The sequence below is a fragment of the Hirundo rustica genome, chromosome 12 (assembly GCF_015227805.2).
Source record: "Hirundo rustica isolate bHirRus1 chromosome 12, bHirRus1.pri.v3, whole genome shotgun sequence".
NCBI lineage: Eukaryota > Metazoa > Chordata > Aves > Passeriformes > Hirundinidae > Hirundo > Hirundo rustica.
In genome coordinates this window covers 15,857,808-15,874,921 of record NC_053461.1, presented here as the reverse complement: position 1 = coordinate 15,874,921, position 17,114 = coordinate 15,857,808, and the positions used below count along the sequence as shown (strand labels likewise).

The 17,114-nt window shown below is 42.2% G+C and overlaps 1 protein-coding gene and 1 long non-coding RNA gene across 4 annotated transcripts in view; one reads left to right on the top strand and one right to left on the bottom strand.

The window, feature by feature from the left end:
• The window catches only part of TAFA1 (TAFA chemokine like family member 1), a 223,554-nt gene that overhangs the window by 15,922 nt on the left and 190,518 nt on the right, over positions 1–17,114 (bottom strand). The window lies entirely within an intron of this gene.
• LOC120758380 (uncharacterized) lies at positions 2,766–3,992 on the top strand. The gene is made up of 3 exons (XR_005702875.2): positions 2,766–2,922; positions 3,447–3,598; positions 3,860–3,992. It is a non-coding gene; the product is annotated as an uncharacterized LOC120758380 (long non-coding RNA).

Below are 17,114 nucleotides of genomic sequence, written 5' to 3'. Positions count from 1 at the left end.
ATTCCATCTACGTGCCCGTCACTGGTGGTGGGATCCAAGTTCCCACAGGGAGGAGGTGGCTCGCTCTGCCTGTCACCTCAACCTCACCACGCTGCCGCAGTGGGATAGACTGAGCTAGCCTGTGGCTGCGCTGGTCAGCACACTTAGGACACTGCGACACCTACCTCATGAGGCTCCTGGAACACAGGACAATTGAGAAAGAAGCACAGGGTGAAGGGGTGCATCACCAGACATCCCTTTCTATTCAATCAATTTAATTATCCATTGCCCAAACTCTGCAGAAGCACTTCTGTCCTGACTGCCACCTGCCATTTATAATGTGCAACGTCCTTGACAGCCAGACACGGCCATGTGCACAGAGAAAGGGACCCAAAAGATGGGAATGTCCACAAAGTGACTCTTACCCACCAACACTACAAAACTGACAGCTCCAATAGGAAGAGTTCTTCCATCCAGAAAAAAAATTACCAGAAAATTTTATCCATAGAAGTTTTTACTATTCTGCTGCTTCCAATTTATTTATTTATTTAATTTTTTATTTTTATCTTTTTTTTTTTTTTTTTTTTCTTTCCCCCCATTTCATTCCATACAAGAAATCCCCTTGCACTGCTCAGGCTGATCTGTCACAGACTCTTGGGGCTGATATTCTTTCCAGCACCACTTACAGGATCTGACTTCTCATTCGATCAATCAATCTGTGTGAGTGATTCCTCCTCTCTCTTGCTCCAGGCCCCTCCTTAGCACCAATCCTTCCCCTTCTGTCAGTAATTCCATCTCCACACCTGGGATCCCAAAGCTGAGGCTGGAAACTGATGGCTCCCCCATAAGATACTGAGCACAGCTAAAGGAATAGTGTCACACTTAATACAAACACTCTAAGATACAAATGTTGTTATCTCACTTTGACCTTTAGGTGGTGATTTTCATGTTTTTTGGTGCTTCTTAGATGAATTTCTCCTGTCCCAGACCTTGTGATGACAGGCAGCTGAAAAGGCTTTCTCACAAAAGGCAATCATCAGAGTTCTTTAATTTAGCTTTCAATGAAGGTAGAATATAATAATTTATTATGAGCGCCTTTTGCATGGGCTTCCTCAAATATTTATAAACTCATTTAAATAATTAATACAGGAGTTTTAATAAACTGTTTATATTCACAAAAGGAATGTAATTTGCAGAAAGGACGGTTCAGGTGCTAGGAAACATGGGTAGACCACATGAATTAAAAATAATGGCTTGCATCAGGGGTTTATATGACCTTTTTACAAGTTGTCTGAGGTTGCATTCCTGGGGTGAAAAAATGCTTCTATTGATCTGGTTAAGCTGTGCACTACACAGGCGATTCTAGGGAGGAAAAAAAGAACTACTTTCTATTAACTTGGGGATTGTCAAAGAAACAAAATATATTATGTTAACTATGTCAGCATAAGTCTCCTTTCCCCCCCATTCCCTCCCCCCCTTTTTTTTTTTCCTTTTTTTTTTTTCTTTTAATTGTTGCTACACACTATTTTCAGGAAAGAAACACAAGTTTTTTACCCATTGGAACAAGTTTGCATTAATCACTGCAGCAGGCCATTATTTAATCAAGCATAAGCTATCTAAAACCAGCCTGTGATCATCCTAATATGAATAATAACAATAAAATCCTAGTAACAAAAGCAATTACTTCACAGGAATGCAGCCAGTTAGAGCTTCCCAAGCCTGCCTGGGCATCACTGATTTCGTCTCTCCACCTCTGGAGCTGCGTTGAGCACTTGTAGGATGTCAGATTCCAGTCTCTGAGTGTTGAAGGGGAGGAACTCTCTCCCCATCTGTGTTCTCCTTAGATCCCATTCCTTTGGGATGTTTAGATTGTGCTGAGGTGAAGAGTCCCTGAGCTGAGCAGGTGTCCTGGCATGGCAGGGCTGTAAGGCTGCAGGGAAAAACTTCCTTCTCCTCCCGAGAAACCAGCCTGGACCTGACGCTTGACTTCTGCCCTACGACCTTACAGCACCACAAAAAATAAAAGGGATTATTACATTCCATCCTTTGGCTGGCCCAAGGCAGGGCTCTCAGTGTGTGTGTGCGAAAGGCTGCCTTTCATCCTGGTGTCATTTAATCTCTTCAAGGTCACCTTTAAACTTTGCACGAAGCACCTGAGTGCGAGGAGCTGCACACAGCTCTTTCTGAAGCAGGTCCACGAGCTCTCCCTTATTCCACCTGCCATCCCTCTGAGACACCAACTACTTCCACTGCTCCAGGCAGCATCAGCTCAAAGTCATAAATACACAAACTTTTCACACAATAGGAGGAAGAAAGGAGGCAGACTTTTACCCCCTCTCTCCATTTTCCCCTCACCTGATCTATGTAAGCACTAAAAACCCCCGACACCATCACATTTAGAAAGGCAACCGCAGCTATTTCGAATACCAAACAAACCCAAGCTTATCTTGGAACTTCTTCTGCTCTCTTAAAACTCAGGGGTGCACTGTTCTGCAAACACCTCCTCTTTGCACAAAGCACCAGCAATCTCTGGCTCCAGCCCTGGAGTGAGTGCTGGCAGCCAAACCAAGGCAGATAGCAGGGGAGGAGAGCAAAGTATGCAAATTTCTCTGGGCACACTATAATTACTAATTCATAGCAGAACTGATCACAGTATTTCACGCTTATCCCATGTAATTCAGTCACAGCAGTATTCATTTTGCTATTAATTTTAATAGAATAATTACCTTTATAAAGAAGAAAGAAACTACTGTTAGAGGGTCAGATCCTCAGGTGGGGAAGATATGGTGATTTATGCTAGCTTGATGAATTTTGTCATCTTCCTTTCCCTTCCTTTGAAAGGAATTCAGTAATTGAGTAGTTGCCAGACTTACTGAGATAATCTATGCTAAATGAAGCAAAATATGAAGAAATGGGGAAGCAAAGAGGTGCAAACACTTAATGGTAAAATTTACATATCTGCATTTGGATGTTTATGCGTGTGGCTGCCTGGCAGACACACACACTGTGCCTAAACAGCCAGTTCCCAGTTCATTCCCAACGCTGTCTGGCAGCAGAAGCTGTTCCCATAGTGACACACAGCGCTGAATTTATAATGCTTTGTGTCCAGATTCTGCTCTGCAAAACGGCAAAGAGGTTGGGATTCCAGGAACCTCCTGTTTGAATGTTAGCAGACAGAAGGGTTTAGAGGGTGAGCTGTATTAATGACCCACAAAATAAGGAGCAGACAGCTATATTATTATCTCAGGAACCCAGAGAGGTATGCAAATTGCTTAAAAATTTTGCTCTTGGTCACCAGAAAGTTTTGACAGGAATACTTCATAACCTGAGGCTGTCATAGTTCATGTATTTTTGAGAATAAGCTTAGACCTCACCCTCTGGCCACTTGCTGCCCTCACAGCAATTCTGTCTTTTCTCCAGTTTTTCCTGACATTTTTGTTTCCTTGGCCTTTTTACCCGTTCTCCAGGCTCATAGGAGCAGATGTGCCTTTTGTCTGGGATGGTGTGTCAGAGAGGAGGCGCGAGAAGTTAGAACTCACCACCAGGAGCTGCTGGGCAGCTTCTGCATCTGCCTCTGGTCTTTGAGCATCTTCAGCTGCTGTAATTTAGATACTTCAAGGTGCTGCATTATATTATAATGAATTGCTTTGTGAATTACTACTGAGATTAATTGAATCTATGGCTCCATCCTGGAGTACGTGCCCTCTTGTTGTGATTAAGATAATGCATTGCTTGAAACAGAAGTTAAAATGCATGTCAATTTTGGCAGCCAGCAGTGCTGTCATTCAAGTTTTATACCTCAAAAAAAATAAAAAAGAATTTCAAGATAATTCTTTCCTTTCTCTCTGCTAGGGTTTTAAATTCGAGTATTTTATTTCAGGGTTCTGTTTAAATTGAAACTACTGCAGCATTATATGCAAAGAGAAACCAATCTCAGAGGGGGAAAAAAAGAAGAACCAAATATAGATTAAAAAGCTGCCTCTCCAAAGGTTTTGAAATATGAGAAGCCTGGCTCTGCATGTAAGATTAATGACAGCTACGTGTGTGATGAATTGTTCAGCTCAAATCAGGGGAAAGTTTTACCCTAAGTATCTGCTGTTCCAAATGTTGAAACCCTGATATTGCCCAGCCCTGCAGCAGGAGTGCTCTGAGTCCCGACTGTCCCACACTGCACAGACAAGTGAACAACAGAGAGAAAGAAATAACACCTATGCTTATAATCAACCCACATCGCTCCATGACAAAAACATAATTTCTCTCCCTGGATATCTCTTTTTCATTATTTTTATACGTGGTAATATCTCAGCTTTGTTGGCTTCTTATTAAGAAACGCAGATACGGCGCCGGTGGCAGAGGCTTTGCTCACATCCTGGCTCATGAATGGAGCTATTCTTGTACTTCAAATTGTGACTATTTTTCTAAAGAATGGACAAAATGAATATTCAGTTAGTGTGCATTCAAGGCCTCAATTTGTGGCCAGGGAGCATTCAAGGCTTCAATTCTGTGTTGGGAGCTCATGGGGAGACCTTCCAGCTCTGCCTTGCAGGGAGCAGCAGCCCTGGCCAGGGAAATGCAGAAGGACTTCTGCAAGGAAGAGTCTTTAGTGGCTGATGTGCTTCAAGACTTTGTATTTTAATATAAATGAATAATTCAGACACTATCAGATTTTTTTTTTTTTTCCTATTAAAAAGCAGGTGGAAGTAGTCAAACTGGGACAGCTTTTGACCTCCAAAGGCTTTTTTAGTAATGGGGAGGCTCATGCTGCAGCCAGGTTGGTATCTCATCACACCAGAGCAGTTTCCTGTGCCTTTTCAACACTTCTACCACAAGGATCTCAAAGTACTTTTCAGGCCCTACCCTGACATTGTAAAATCCTGCCAAGGTAGAAAGGAAAGCATATTCTTGTCCTTGGATCACTGTGGATTGTACAAGCTGCTCTGCAGGACATGGGGGAAAATTGTAAAAATGTCCCTGATCCTTCAGTGAAAGCATTGGGTTGTATTTGTGTTCTCTGCCAGAGACAGAAGCAGAGGCAATCCTTTCCACTTTCTGTGGACAGTGGAATAAAAAGGAGCTCAGGAGATCCTCAAGAATGGCCATAAGATTTTATCTCACTAAATAAGAATACTAAAAAACTGATCTGACCCCAGAGAAATCATTTAAGGTACACATGTACATTTCTTATTACTGTTTGGGAGGAAATTCTTCAAAAGCTAACTAGTTATGTTAACTTATTTGTTACACTCATTGCATTTGGTCTTAATTTCAAATGATCTGAGAAAATAAATTGTATAGATGGTGCTTTTTGGGTTTTTTTTATTTTTTTTTTTAATTGCAACTTTTAATTTAGAAGACCATTGAGGGCAAAGTTGTTTAGGTGTCCAAACACAGAATTTAGGTAACCCAGTGGAAGCCCTCAGTCCTTCAAACTGAGTTTTAGAATAGCACTTTGCACTAAGGGGAGAGAGGGAGGAGCAGGCTGTGTCTGCAGCTCCACCAGTGCAGCAGAGGTGCGTTTGTGCTCTTCAGCAGCCTGCAGCACCCACCGAAGCATCACTCAGCATGATGCCAAATGCCTCCCCTTGATGGAGACTTGAAAAAACTCCACAGGATGGGGAAAAAAAGAAACCCTAAAGCATCTAGACAAAGTTGTGAAATGGATTACACACCAATATATATCTGTATCTACATATCTAATTCTGTGTTTTCTTTTTTTCCAGGGCGCTGAAAGAGATGGGCAACAGAGACACAACTGTGCAACATCTTCCCCCCATGCAGCAGTGCTGGCAGATATCCCAATGGAGCCAAATCCCAGCAGCATTTCAGCAAGAGCCTGCTAAACTCTGGTGAAGAGAAAGGGAGTCAGATCAGCACAAAGACAATCAAAATGTCTATTTAATATCCCTAAGGGGTAGCCTGGGACTGGTCTCTCAGCAGAGCACACTGCATTACATTTGTGTTCTGCAAGGGGACAGTAACAAATGGAGCTATCAGAAAGGGTCACGGATTCCTCCTCTGTCATTTTGAAGAAAACTAGAATTGTAAGAAGTCAGCCACGCTGTATGCAAAGGAGGGTCTAAATGTACTGGAATAAGATTGAGGAGTTGACATTTAAATTGCAAGGCTGACATTTTTATGCATTTTTGCATGCATGCTCTCATGGCTCTGTGGGTAGATGGAGGGTAGGAATGAGGAGGTGATGCCATCGCCTCCTGATGACGGCTTGCAAAGGCAAAAAGAGAAATTGTTATTTACGGCAGTGCAGAACATATCTTTAGAAAATGCATTCGCTTGTCATTCAGGACAAAGGTGTGGAAATCTCCTAGTTTGGCTGAAACTCTTGGAAAATATGTGCAAATGCAGGGCAAGGTTTCACACATTTTTCCAGTGGTGCCATATAAAGTCCTTTCCATGGTCAGCCTGTCCTGCAGCCACCATTTGTTAGTTCTGCTGGCCATGAAACTAATGGCAAAGCTTCTTCCAGAGACTGAAGCTTCCCTTCAGCTGCCCTTCAGCAGAGTCCAAAGGTCTTACACCTGCCAGTACCAACATTTATAGAAACTCCCAAGTGCCACCAAAAAACTCTTCAGACTGAATGACAAGAGAGAGTTGAAAACAATTTATGCATAGAGTTAATGCATTCAGTTTGAACAGTTATGCAAAGAAAATATTATTGCCTGAAACTCCCAAAACTACCTTGCAAAACCTCTGAAGGGCTGGTATTTTTTGGGAGGTTACTTTGTTTTCTTTCTTTTGGATTTTGGGGTGTTGTTGTTGTTGTGTGGAGGTTTTGGATCATAACTGGAGTTACTGCCAGGTATAATTTCTTAGTACCGCAAACAGCATGCACAGAAAAATCCTGCTTTCCAAAATGTCTTGTCTGACTCTTTCTCAGGAAAGCAAGTGGTGAGCAGTGGATAACTTTCTTGCGATAAAAATGGTGCAAATACGCTTCTGGATTTAGGGATCAGAAGAAAACCTCACAGCTCTAATCCTGATCCTTTTACAAACACAGCAGAGAACAGACAGAGCAGCAACAATTGCAGTGCCCATCCTAACCATGATGTGAATTGTATAACACCACAGGCAGACTTCTGCCAAGGCTAAGCTTTAAAACCTTCAGCACTCCTCGAAAAAAAAAACCTCACTGCCCTGATTGAACTAGAAGGTGATGGCTGCAGATAAGTGCTACAAATGTGCGCGACAAATAAGGGTGGAACTGAACTTCAAATCCAGCAGCATTTCATAACCCAGGACTTCCTCCCAAGCAGAAATGCAATCTGTTAGCTCGCTAATTTTGATGCTGTCTTTTTCCATCTTCTTTGTTTTAGTGCTGAGTAGATCTGATTGAGAATTAGTTTGCTCCATTTAATCCTAATTCATGTGTGTCTCTGAGACTTCCTACCTTGTCTGCCTGTCCTGCTGTGGGTGCCTAAAATGCAATAATCTATGGTTCACAAAGCTTTTATGATGACAGCGAGTCAGAGAAGGAGCTTCACCTGCACCAAACTATCCTTGTAATCAACCTTAACATAAATGTTGTCTTACTATGCACCTCCCTTCTCCAGCAGGGCAGAGTTGTTCCTGTAGAGGTTTCCATGGCCGTGAACAGCAGACTTTCCAGCCTGCCATGTGTGTTAGCTTTCATCTGCACCAGCAGATCATGGAAGAAGAAACACAGATAATGTGTTAGTCTGGAAGCGATGCACGAGGGATATCACAGACAGATTAATCTGGCGCCTCAAAGACAGCATAATTCATTTGGATGAAAAGGGGATTCTCCGCAGTGAGACAGAGAAAAATCTCCTTTTATCTCTTTCTTGGCAGAAGAGTGAAACACGAGGAGAAGCTCTTCATGGGAAATGGGAATGCCATTACAGCAGCTGACACCCTCCTGGCCAGGGGCGCTCAATTAGCCCCACGTCCAATTTCCCATTTGGCCACTGGCTTCCGTGGGCAGCTGTGCTTTGTGGTTCAGCCCCCTGAATATACAATAGGCACAGCACCACCTCTTCTGTCTCCTCCCAGTATAAAGCCCGGTGATGTGATGGACACCAGTGGAACAGCCAAAACAGGAGAATTTCAGCCTCTCTGGGGAGCTGGGACTCTGAACCTTCCACAATTCCTGCTGGTCTGTAACACGGACAAACGAGCCTTCCCTCCGCAAAGGTGAAGTCCGAGCCAGTGATGGTCACAGGACATCACTGCAGGTGGTACAGCTTCAGCGCTGTCAAACTCTGCCCTCCAGCCTTCCCTTGGAAAATAGATTATTGTAAACACAGGTAATTTCTTGTAACTGTCAAAGAGGCTTTATTTTTGCTTTCTCTGCTGTGATGAATTCCCTGTTAACCAGAATAATGTGACAGGGAATAATTGTCGAAGAGGTAAATTCATACTCAGCTCTTTTGATGATTTGGCAGTTTTTGAATTTGCACAGGCAGCAAGCAATTTTATTTTATTTTTTTTTAATATATATAGGGCTTGAATAAAAACAAATGTGCTCCCAGTAAAATACCTGTTATACACATTTTATAGTGGAAAGAGCTGTGGAGAGACGTAGATCAAGATTTCAAAGCAAGGATCACTCATTGTCACTCTATTTTGAGGTGGGTAACTTGCCACTCCCTGAAGACACTTGGTTTTCAGAGCAAGTATAGGTCAACTCTCTTAGAAAATGAGGCTTCTATGAAGGTCTGTTCATTAGGTGCATCATTATGCTCCACTTCATAACACCTCAAGTAGACTCTTCTCAACTCTAACTGCTATTTCTGCTGTGAAGACGAGCAAAAGGGGCTATACTCATTTCTCACCAGGAACCTGAATCAACACTCCTGGAAAACTCCCATTACCTCGAACGTGAATTGCCTCACGCCAGTACAAAGTTATAAATATGGAGCAGCACCACTGGCACAGAACTTGTAAAATATTGAGGTGTGATTACCTTGGCCTGTTTTATTCTGTGTGCTGCTTCAGTAATACAGTTTCCAAGGCCCACCAAAAATTTGCAGTAATTCCCGAATTCGCATCAGATGTCTATCCTCCATTCAATGGCTGTTTAATGTCCCTGTAATTCCACAGGGCAGTGACACTGGGCACATGGCCCTGGCATGGGGCCACCCAAAGCACGGTGTCCCCTCTGCAGCAATTTATTAGCAAAAGTCCAGGTAATGGAAAGAGTGCTCAAAGAGGTGTAAAAATAATAACAGCACTCAGATATTGATTTATAAGGGGCTGGGTTTAGATTACAGCAGGATAAGCAATACTGGAATTCAACAGCAAGTTAAAAAAAGGTGTCTAAAATATTACTATGGACAGAAATGCAAGACAGAGGGAGCAACAAACTGAGGCTGGAGAGGAGAACAAAGTGTGTCATCAGCACTGGGAGTCCAGCAAGAAAGTGCAGCCCTTCAGCTTGACACCAGCCTTTGGCAAAAGCAATTGTTTACACGTGTGTCCTTCAGGCAGGAAAATAAGAGAAATGAGCAACTTGCCCAAACAAGCTGGGAAAAGAACCAAGGACAAAAGCCAAGACCAAGGGCGTGGTCTTCATTTCTGCTGGTTGTAGCACAGCATTTCCCTGGAAAAGGAAATTATAGTGAGAGGTACTGGCCTGAGAACCCTCCCCTGGAAAAAAACTCAGGGTGTGCATGGATGGAGATGGGAATAGAGACTGGGGAAATCCTCCAGGGAAACAAAAACCAAAGGGGCAGCTAAGCCAAAAGAGATTTTGTCACTAAATCATGTTTCTTCTTAGATGGATGAAGATTAATCAAGACAGAACTAAAAGTGAGTCTTTGATAAAATGTTTAAGTGGCCATTCTCAAACGACAAATTATTTGCATCAACTAGAAGATGAAACATTAGTTTTCCATTATGCTGCAGGAAATAGCAGCTTGCTAAATAACTCTTCTAACTTTCCTCTGGCACCTATTGATTATATCCAATAGAAATTAAGAGTAGAAGGCAATTAAGTTCAAAATTTAATGGTGTTCTGCTGCTGTTAATTTACTGCCTGACCTGATCAATACATTACACTGGATAACAATCTATTCCAGTGAGGCTTGGTTTTTCCAATGTCCCTTCCACTAAAATTACAGTAATGACAAGCAGCTAAATTTTCAGCAAATTATGCTCAACCCCCCCTCAAAAAAACAAACAAACAACAACAACAACAAAAAAAAAACCATAAAAAATAATTAAAAATTGGATTATTCACTCTAGTGGTGAAAACAACAGCTTAAAATTAAATTGACTTTTACAGCAGAGAGCTTAGACTTCATCAAAATATTAGATAAGCTACAACCCCAGCCAAGACAACCCTCTGGAAATTGAAATCTCAAGCAAGTTTTAAACGTCTCACATACACAGCAGCACAAAAAAACATCCCCTTAATCTAGAAAGCAAAATTGAAGTGGGAAATTAAAGATCAATGGTAGTGAAAGCAACAATATTGTGCTGTTGTTTTTCTTTTTTCTACATAATAGTTTAGGTCTCCAGGTGAATACACACAGCACAGACTTTATGTATAACCAGCTCCATCAAAACCTACAAGCACAGAGTTAATTTGCATTAGGTTGCAGTTTTTCTTTTGGTCCTTCCTCCAAAACCTTGTAAGCACTTCTTAAATAACTAAACTGTTTCCTAAAGGAAACAAGGACGTGGTGACATTTCTCACCTCCTTCTATTCTCAGAGGTGGCACCTGCTGGGTCCCTCAGTGCCTTGGGTGCTCTTGGAGACCACAGAGACGCTCCTGCATTCCTGTCCTGCAGACAGAATCCTTGGGGAGGACAATCCAGGTGCACGTGGTGGCCAGCAGCTCAGCATGTGTCCAGTGATGGGGAATTTCTCTGGAAGGTATCTCCTACCAGAGAATCACCGTGGGATCGACTCTCCCCGAGTGTGTCTGAGTGCTCACGCTCTTGCCTACACAACTGGCTGAATTGCATCACTTTTTTTTTTTTTTTTTTTTTTTTTTTTTGGTCAAAATTCAACGTGTCAGCATAAAGTCAAAACAAAACATGATGAGGTTTTCTGAAAATATCCTCTTTGCTGATCAGCTGCATCCCTACCGGTGTTCACTGTATAGCCAGCACACCATTAATCACTATGAAATGTTTTCATTTATTTTGACGCCAAAGAGAAATTGGAAAGAAGGATGTTTTTGGATGGGAATGAAAAGAAGGCTGTAGGAATGTCTCCTTTCACCTGAGGGTTTCCCCAGAGTCACTGGCAATCACAACCTTGTGGAACTTCCCCCCATGCCCTGTTCTTATCTCATCCTGCACAGGTACAGTAACACTGATCTGAGCATCGCACATCTTTAATCTATTTATTGTACATTCTTCCAGGTTTCAAAAACAAGAGAAAAATAATTTCCAAATATTCGAGGTTATTTACTGCATCCAGCATTACCTACACAGCAAGTCTGCTGACGCTCTGCAGTGTGGCTTCTCTTCATTCCTCTCTTGCTCACAGCCCAATTGTTCTTCTCACTATGTGCTCCTGCCCTTGCTGACTGCCTGCCTTGTTTTGCAGCATAAAACAGTAGACTGTATTTTTTTTCTTATGTTTCAGAGTGCAAGTATAGCCTCCTTGGTCTCTGCAAAACTCCTGGGAAGAACCTCTCAACATCTGTGATGTTGTTTTCTTAGTGAAAAAAACCCAAACAAAAATAATACGGTGATAATTCCAGGCACCTGGTCATTTTTAGCTGATAAATTAAATGGGAATCTACAGCAGCATCTACATTCTTTGACATATTGTAGAACGCCATGAAGTGAGCAAATACAAGGGTAGACATGACCCAAATATGTTGTGCAAGCTGGACACTACGCCAACATGGCTGATTTGTATTCCACAGGAAGCTACACGGAGCAAGACCCAATATTTCAGGAAAAGCTGGCAGAAGAAGTGCACAATCCATACCCTGAGCCCAGGAATACTGCAGTAAGCCATGCCCATAATTCTGCCCAAAACCTGTGGACTCAGCACAGCCAGGAAGAGCTCTGGCTGCCCCTTCTGCTGCTTCTGATCTGCCAGCACTGCTCATGTCCCTGGCTACACATTTCCTCTGGGTCTCTCACTGCTAGACACTCATATTTAGGAAGGGAAAGTAAAAGAGTAGGAACACCAGAACAAAAATATAACAAAATAACACTAATACTTCCTAAAATATCACAGGTTCCCAGCAAAAGCACAGAGCTGCACTCACAGTGGTGGGGAAGATGCAGGTCATTAAGATGCAGGTGATCCTTACAGGGTTTCTCTACTAATGATGCTGTATTGAAACTGAGAGAGCACATTTATCACTTTGCATTTTTAGCAGCATTTAGTAATAGAGACCAGTGCGTTATATTTGCTTCTTATCTCATAATATGCAAAGCAGAGCCCAGTAAATGCTTCACAGTTAGCAATTTATTTGATTTAGGACTGTATTTTGTGTCCATGAACAATCTGCTAGTCGAGAGTGGTGATTACACTTTGGTTATTTTAGAACTATTTGGTGAAAAAAAAAAGTGAGACGGGACAGTTTGCTCTGCGGGAACATTTCAGTCATGCACCACTGAGAGTTTATTAGCTGGGTTGAAACCCTCCAGTCTAAACCAGCAAATTTATTCCTGGAACACTGCTTCCTCACAGGTCACCATCTGCATGGATTAGACCTGAGACCTGGAGGTTCTTTATAGAAATGAATTTATATGGCTGTTTCTATTAGTTTAATAGTAATCCAATAATAAATTATTCTAATCCTATTTTTCTTTTCAAATACCAGACTATTTTTCTTCGCATACACAGACAGGAAAGGAAAAGAAAAACTGACAAAACCCCAACTAATTAAAGAACATTAAATCAGCAGGACAAAGTTCCTTACAAGGTTTAATATATAAAAGCATTCACAGACTTTTTTTTTTTTTTTTTGGTATATCAAATATGCTTATTTTAACAGTTAGCCTGCAATTTTTTTGGCATTTCTGCCCCAGACCCCGACACTGAGTCAGAGCAGCATTTTCACACCGCCTCTACTGACCTTTATGGCACTGGGCTTCCTTTCTGTCCGATGACCAGGAAAAAGCCACGCTCGGTTCAGGCTGCTCCTGGGAGATGGGCAAAGGCAGCCTGGCAACTTCCCTCGGGACTGCCCGGGCTCTGCTCGGCCAAAACAGCCCCAGGTTGCCAAAACAGCCTGGAGGAGCTGATCCCACCGGAGCAGGGCAGGGCTCACGCCTCAGCAGAGCTTTGGAAGGCAGTGCCGAGCGGTGGGAAGCTGCCAACACTAACTTCCTAAAGGTTAATACTCACAAACCGCATTTTGGCTGATATTTCCGAAGCTGCCTAGAGGGAACGGATGCCCAGTGCCCATTAATTTTAATAGGAGCTGGGCAAGCACAGTCCTTCTGAGGGTAGGACGACTTCAGCCTATTACTGGCGGTGACATAAGGTTTGATGTTGCAGGAGCCTGATTACCTGCTGGGAGCACTGAAGCTAATGCAGCTCCTACATTTTGGCTCAAAAATTGAATATGCAAAATGCATGAAGAGGGTGGCTATGCTTACCATAAGTAATGAGTTTAAAGTGAAAGTGGTTCAGCTGGAAAGGGTCTGACCCAAAGCTAGCTACAAATGAGTGTTCCTGATGATTTGAGAAAGACTGATGGGATTCAGCACACACTTGCAGGAGGTTTCACTGAAGACCTGTGAATAAGGATTGTTACATTCAGAACTTAAACTTCTAACCTGGTTTGTCAATTTATCCCTTCTATTAGGAAGTTGTATCTGCTTTCAAAAGGTGGCACAAAACAGTAAAACACAGACCTGGGTGATTTGCAGTTAGGTTTGAATTTTAGGAATTTCAAAACCTCCCCCATTCATTCTATTTATCCAGCATGGCTACACAAAACGCATTTAGACCACGTCTCTTGTAATCACAGATAATTTCTGATCATTTTCCATCCGGCCATGTGTGTTAATGAGCGGCTCAGCTGGGAAACCTGCAAACTCAGATGGATACATTTTGTTAGAATCCCCACTTGTGGGCACCATGGGTCATTGGTAGAGTGCAAGCCATGCAGCTAAACTATAATTTACTTAATTTGTGTTTGCAAGTGCTGTGGGGTCTTTTCCTGCAATGATCAGGAAGAATTTACAAGGGCTGTTTCAGAGGAGTAGTTAGAAAAGGATTCTGCAATGCTGCCTCATTATTGCTCAGCCAGAGAGGTCCAGGACTGCCATCTCTGACAAACAGAATAGATTAAAAATATCTAAGTCAATATTTACAATGGAGAATTAATTGGTTCCACTGCTAAAGCTGATTTATCAGCAGGTTATTGCAAATAAATGAATAAAAAAAAATAGATACCTATGTTGGTCAACCAAACAATAAAAAATGATTGTATCAAATAAAGCCAAACTGTAACTAAAGATTTCAAGAGGGTTTGTTTTTTGTTTTTTTTTGTCTCTAACATAAAAATGAATTTTATGAGTCTGCTGTACAGCATTTTGTCTAGGCTTTTATGTCTGTGATCCACCCATTGCTCACCAGCATGCTGCAGTGTTATTTGATCAAATAATACCAATTACTTTGCATTTTGTGGGTGAGACAAAAGACACTGGAAGTCTTCAAAAACAGCTGACAACCCTGGTGGGAAGCTGTTGCCAACCCCCTCTTAGAGCTAGCAGAACTCTTTGAATTTCCAAGCTACATTTTACTGATGGGGAGTTTATATCAATTAAACTCCCACTGTTTTCTCAGCCTTTCTGCATCCCTGGTCTGGCAGCAGATTCCTGATCCAACAGCAGATTCCTGCTCCTCCATCCTCTGCTCTGCTGCCCTAGGACAGAGGCTGCCTCCTCTCCTGAGCAGCCAAAGCTTCTCCCCACGCCTGGCCCCACGGGTTAATTCACCCCATTTTTGGAGGCAGAGTGGCTGGAACTGCACATCCATCCCAGGAAAGGAGCAGTCCCAGTGCTTGGGGGAAGCAATTCACTCCTCCAGCTCTGCCACAAGCACCTCACCTGATTCCCTGCCTGGCACTCAGCTCAACCAAATTCACCAGACAAACAAGGGAAATGAACAGCACCGGTGCAATGATGAGCTGGGCCTCTGCTAATGAGCTGAATCCCAGAAGTTTTTACATATAACAGGGACTACAGGCACTTTTGTTTCAAAAAGTGCTCATCCAGCTGCCAATTTTCAAGAAGAGGAAAGGAAGCTCCTTAAGGAAATAGAGTTCATTTGTTATTTACATAACTATATTACACACAACCGTGTTTTATGGTATTTCGTGGAGGGGTCTGGAGAAAAAGGAGAGAGCATTTTTTAATAAGAAAACCAATAGAGAGAGAGGTTTTCTACTCTCATTTGAGTTAATGGGAGATTTGCCTTTGTCCTCAGTTAAGACAGTGTCACTTGCTTCTCCATTTCATTTCTGAGTGATGGTTTGTGCTGATGTTTCACCTTGCTGTTCCTGAGTTCTGGGCACATTTGGAAGATAAAAAAAAATGTACTGACCATGCACATGCATCTTGAAAACTCTGCTGTATGGTTGCTGCCTAGGAATTGTCATCAGAAGGAAATGATTACACAAACTCACATATTAAAAGCAATCCATCTGCCTGCAGAATAGTTTTTATGTACTAATGGCGTAGGGCAGAACACTTAAATTGTGGAGCACAGCTCCTTTCCCCACCACTGTCTTTTGCATGATGGTTTCAAAAGGGAGAGGCAGCACTTTATAAATAATATTGAAATTTACCATCCTCCCTCTTGCTTAACCTTGAGCAGTTATTGTGACAAACTGAGTGGTTTATGAAAACAGCTCCCAAAGAGCAATAATACTTTCTTTGATATACAGGATTAGTAAACTGCTTTTTGACACCTACATATGGAGATCTGTTCCAAACTCTGAAGGTTATTTACATGCTGAGTATCACACTTCCTCAGCAAAAAGTCTAAGATTTGATAGAAATCCCTTGCTTGCAATGTCCTTGCTTGATTCCTCAGTTTAAGACAATTCTGCAATATTAATGCATAAAAATCTCCCAAAGCACACTACAGACTGACAAAATGCTGAGGAGCTTGGGTCCTACAGTGACCTGGTTGTACTCTGAGAGGAGGAACCATAAACGTGTCTGTGATCAATTGTATGGATAATTGATCCTCTGAAATCAATTAAACACTCGTTGACTTGCCTGCTTCCAGTGGCAGCTGCCAGATTAATTCACATAGTTCAGCACAACAGACACTCAGTGCTAAACTGGTGACTCCTACTTGAGCTCTCTTCATCAGTAAGAGGATAAATGATGTGTTTGCTTCCTTCAAAGATTTGGTCACTGCCTCTTTAAAATTTCAGCGTGTAATAGCTGCAGGTTCTCATTTATTAATTTAAAGAGAGCTCACCGTGGAGGAGCATTTCTCATTCTTACTTAATCGTCCACTTCTTTTGTGTTCAAACCCTAATCCTACAAACCACATTCAAGCCTTGTGAACTAGCTCCATGTTTACAGATGGAAGGTAGAAAGAAAATAACAGAAAAGAAAAGAAAATAACAGAAAAGAAAAGAAAAGAAAAGAAAAGAAAAGAAAAGAAAACAAAAGAAAAGAAAAGAAAAGAAAAGAAAAGAAAGAAAAGAAAATACTTCCTGCCCTGCAATACTCCAATCATATATTTTCTACAGTGTATCAGAGACACCTGTAGGCACACAGCACTTCACAGTGCACCAAAACCACAGAATCTGATGCAGAAAAGATGTGTGGAGTGAGCTTATGCAGAATTAGCCACTTAATGGTACGGTCTTTCCCAGCAGAGATAAACTATCATCAGAATTCCTGCCAGGATTTGGTGTGAGAGGATACAGCACAGATGCTAACCCGAGCCTAATGTTTCCCTAAGCTGCCCTTGGCCATGGATTAGCTGGACACTGGTCTCACACATTCCCTGAGGACTGTGAGCAAGGCTTAATAGCCAGTCACCATCCTGTTCATTTTCCTAAACTCCACAAACCCTCTGAGCACTCATTTGGCACAAACTAGCAAGTCTCTCAGGGCTTCAAGAGCCAGTTTGCACCAGCTGGAAATCTGGGTTTCAAACCACCTTCTGAGAGGATTTTGGATGCTGCACTTGGGCTGTGCGTGTGTGC